Here is a 4787-nt window from a genome sequence, read left to right as displayed (position 1 = left end):
ACCAGGAGTGACTGAAATAAAAAATATAATTGAGTCCCATCATTATTGTCATTACAGAAATGGCTTTAAGAGAAAACTGGTCAGATGAATATTATTGCTTCCCACTTTTCAACTGGTAAATAGTTGCCACTGATAAAACAGACAAGCCTAGAGAATCTGTCCAGAATGTTCAAGATATGGTGTAGTATACAACATGCCTGTTCTCTGGGAGAACATCTGTGACATAATTATGTGTACTTCTTGATCTCATCATACAAGACAAGCACAAAGGCACCACCCATGCCCCTGAGAACGTTGGACCTGCACCCTTGAAAAAGGCCTTGCTTCCTTCATCACGAGCAATCTTCCTCCAGCAGTCGATCGTGCCTGTATACATGATGTCAGTTCCTTTGCGTCCTGACTGCATCATACGACGGCGAACCGTGCCAAAGGGATAGGAAGTCAAGCCAGCGACAGCAATGACAGACTGTGCAATCATCCAACTGATGAAGATGCGAATGTTCTTGGGATCTGGAAGCATTCCCTTTGCAGTGTCATAGATGCCAAAGTAGGCATCTCGGTAGATGATAATGCCCTGGACTTACACATTAAAGCCTTGGTACAGGCCCCTAATCCCATCAGATTTGTAGATCTTAACCAGGCAGTCACCAAGGCCTTTGAATTCCCTTTCAGCTCCAGCTTTGCCCACATCAGCTGCTAGACGGGTACGGGCAAAATCAAGGGGGTACACAAAGCACAAGGATGTGGCCCCAGCGGCACCACCTGATGCCAGGTTCCCTGCAAAGTAGTGCCAAAACTGGGTCCTCTTGTCCACACCACCCCAAAAGATCTGCTTGTATTTATCTTTGAAGGCAAAGTTGAGAGCCTGGGTGGGGAAGTATCTGATGACATTGGCCAGGTTACCACGCCAGAAGGACCGGACTCCCTGTTCCTTGGGGATACGAACCACGCAGTCTATAATGCCGTTGTATTGCTTATCTGCCGTGATTTGCTTGCGGGCATGCTGCACCTGCAGCAGCAGCTTGACCCGCTCGATGGGCGCTACCGCCGTCTTGGAGATGGCCGCGGCCACTCCACCTGCCAAGAAGTCCTTGGCGAAGGACACAGCGGCATCTGTCATGTTGAAAGAGAAAGAAAAGGCAGAGGAGCGCGGAACGGGACTGGCTTGACAACCGGCTTTGACTCTCAGACTCTCTGTACATGATTCTTGATAACTAATTCAGGCACCCCACCTCTTGTAGGAGGCAACAGACATGCTGGAACCTTGCCGGTAAGCAACAGCCACGTGGTGATACACAGATTAATAGAAATGTGTTAAATTAAGAAGTAAGAGTCAGCCAATAAGAAGCTAGAGATAATGGGCTAATGGGCCAAACAGTGATTTAATTAATACAGTTTCTGTGAGGTTATTTCAGGGCTGAGTGTCCAGGAACAAGCAAGTGGTCTCCTACTATAACCTTCTTATGATACCAAATCTTGACTTGGGCCCAGAAGAAATGAAGCCAGCTGCTATGCAGCGAAACCCCCACATCTGTGCTCTAAAGACAGCCTTTCCTTCTTTAAAGCTGCTTATGTCAGCTATTTTGTCACAGTGACAAGTATGACAATGGCCACACAGCTCTATAGACTGAGATATAAATATAGATCAGGTTGTAGGCAAATCAAGTTAGTGCTGGCCTGGGAATACTTTTTGAAGAAGTCACTTTAAGAATCTCTTGTGATGATGCTATTATTCTACTCCTACTGTCTTTTGCCTGGCAGAATCTTGTGATGGCTTGAACGAGAATGACTCTGTAGGCTCCTACATTTGAGTTCTTGATAGAACTGTTTGTGAAGGATTAGGAGGCGTAGCCTTGTTGGAGGATGTGATGGTTTGGATAGGAGTGGCTCTTATAGATTCATCTGTCTGAATGGTTGGCCCATGGGGAGGTGTACTAGTAGGAGATGTGATAATGTTGGAGGAAGTGTGTTCAGGCAGGTTTTGAGGTCTCATAAAAGTTCATGCTACATCCAATATGGCAGTCACTTTCTGTTGCCTGTGGATCAATACGTAGAACCCTAATATGTAGAACTCCTTCTTCAGCACCATATCTGTCTGCTCAGTGCCATGCTTCCCACCGTGACAATATGAACCAAATCTCTAAAACTGTAAGCCAACCCCAATTAGATGCTTCCCCTTAAAAGAGTTTCTGCAGTCATGGTGTCTCTCCACAGTAATAGGAATCCTAAATAAGACAGAGGAAGTGTGTCATTGGGGGTGGGTTTTGAGTTTTCTTTTCTTCCTCTTTAAAAATTAACCTTGCTATTTTATTTATGTTAGTGTTTTGCCTGTGTGTATATCTATGCACCGCCAATATGCCTGATAGTTTCAGAAGCCAGCATTGGATGCCCCGGAATTGGCATTAGAGATGGTCGTGAGTCACCATGTGGGTGCTGAGAATTAAACTTGGAACTCTGAAAGTGCAACAAGTTCTCTTAACTACTGGGTCATCTCTTTGAAATTTCAAAACCCCATGGCATTCTCACTTATTTCTCTCTGCCTCATGGTTGTGGCCTCAACACGTAAAATCTCAGCTGCTGCGTTAACGCCTTGCCTGCCTGCCTGCCCCCATGCTGTCTCCATCGTGGTTATGAACTCTAATGCTCTGAAATTGTAAGCAAACAGCCTATAATCTTTCTATTCTACGAGTTGTCTTGTTCGTAGTGTATCCTTACAGCAACAGAAAAGTAACCAAGACAGATCTTCATGCTAATTTACTAACAAAGTCCAAGCATGGCCATTCCCTGAAACTACAGAGTTCTGTGCAAAAGCAGCTGGTGTTTCTGGCAGTCCCCATATAGCCCCATTTCCCATTGCTATTACAGCTTAAAAATGTGGATCACTAAGGCTGAAAATCATTAATAAGAAACAGATTATCCACTCTGAAGGGGAAAATGGGTTAGCTGCACTACCAGATAGCTAATCCTGTTGATAGTTTTGTATCACTATAGTTTGTCTCTTCCTGGATTACCTCAATCAGAAAATTTAATGGATTTATATACTTTGATGTTATTATGTGGATTTCTCAAAATTTTTCACACAAGCTACTGTGTGATGATGATACTTTTAAAATATAGACAAAAGTAAGGCCCTTTAGTAAATATTGAAGTTTACTTGGATAAGATCTCTTACGCTACTGGCTTCAAAATGATACCACCGTTGTTTCAGGATGGTCCTGTTTACTATGGAGCAGGATTCCTTTAGTGACATGAGTAACAATACCAACAGCATAGAAGATGCTTCATATTCATATAATAATTGTGTCCTCTTAAATTAAGTAATCCCATCTTTGGCTTATATGAAATATTGCGTTTATTAAGGCAAGCTTTCTGTCCCTATTTAGGGCATGGTCTCCTGCTGGGAAGGAATGAGTTGATTCTGAAGAAACTGACAGTTTGCTTCCTGTAGAATGATTTTGGGGTCTCTAAGCTCTTTGGCTGATTATCTACAACAAGTAATCCATAAATCAAAGCTGATATTATGGTATGGGAATGGCTTTATTGCATTTTACATATTGTAAGCTAAGCTTCTGATTTTTTTCTTTGACATGGATTTATTCCTTTGAATTCATAGCATGGATCCTAAGTATACAAAATTATATTAAAAATTCAAATGAAATGATCATCTTTGAGTAAAATGAGAAACAAACAACAAAGATTGGGTGTCTATTGCTTAGAAAGGCTGCTAGGTAGATGTGGTGCAAGGTTCAGTATCTAGGCTGCTGTTAGAAAGGCTGCTAGGTAGATGTGGTGCAAGGTTCAGTATCTAGGCTGCTGTTAGTAAAAGGTGGTCAAGAAAGCATTTTAGAGAGCCCTTAAATGCAAGTGTCTTTCTTACAGACAAGGTGTATTTCTTTGATCTGGAGCCAGTCCACTTATCTGGGAACTGGAAAAATTTAGATTTCATTCATGAACCAGTAACTATGAATCATCAAAACTCATTATTATGACTCCAAGGCATGGACCCACTATGGGAATGTTTACCAGATATGTAAGCCAAGTAGTAAGAAATGACTGCTTTTAGAGATGTCCTGGCAGGGCTCATTTCCTGAAACTTTAATTAAAACAGATTTCATATCTACCCTTCACACAGGGATGATATTACCCTATAATTTTCATTGGCAGTTTTTGTTTTTGTTGTTAACTAATACTGTTACTTTTCCAACAGCTTTTGCCACACTGGGGATGAGTTGATTTTTACAGTGTGACTCACTGTTCACAATGCCATTAGGTGTCCTATTCCTTTTCTGCCCACAAAGAGCTTTATACATCAAATAAATTTCATTTTTATGTTATTTACAATATATTGGATATAAGACAGGAAATGAGAAATTTGGAGCACATTTGCTTCAGAAAGGATTTAAAAGAAAAGCAAATGAAAATGATAGCAGGAAACCAAGGGAAGGCAGGAAAGACAAGGAAACTGTCAAGGGCTTCACCCTGCCTTTCCACGGCTCGGCTGGCATTTTCAAATTTCTTCTGCAGGTCAGGTGAAATGGGCCACAGGTTAGCTGAGGTTTTGTAACACTACACAGGTTATTGTAAATGTTCCAGTCAGTGGCAACTATTTAATGACTTGTGCCAAAGAGGCATGCCTCTAGTGCTTACTTGGTTCTATTTCTATCCTTTCTTCCTTTCTTGGTCTGGGAGGGTGCTCTGGTCAGGACAGGAGGGACACTATGTGTGCTGGTTAGTTAGTAAATGGAGACTGTGCTTTCGTTTCCCGGCCACCCAGACCAGAAACTATT

The 4787-nt window shown here is 42.1% G+C and overlaps 1 pseudogene; it reads right to left on the bottom strand.

Annotated features, from left to right (window-relative positions):
* Positions 1 to 227: 227 nt before the first annotated feature.
* On the bottom strand, positions 228 to 1177 carry LOC119800129 (annotated as a pseudogene).
* Positions 1178 to 4787: the final 3610 nt, after the last annotated feature.

This window comes from Arvicola amphibius, chromosome 13 (genome assembly GCF_903992535.2).
Source record: "Arvicola amphibius chromosome 13, mArvAmp1.2, whole genome shotgun sequence".
Taxonomy (NCBI): Eukaryota; Metazoa; Chordata; class Mammalia; order Rodentia; family Cricetidae; genus Arvicola; species Arvicola amphibius.
Note: the sequence above shows the minus strand (reverse complement) of the source record. Positions and strands in the feature narration are given on the sequence as shown.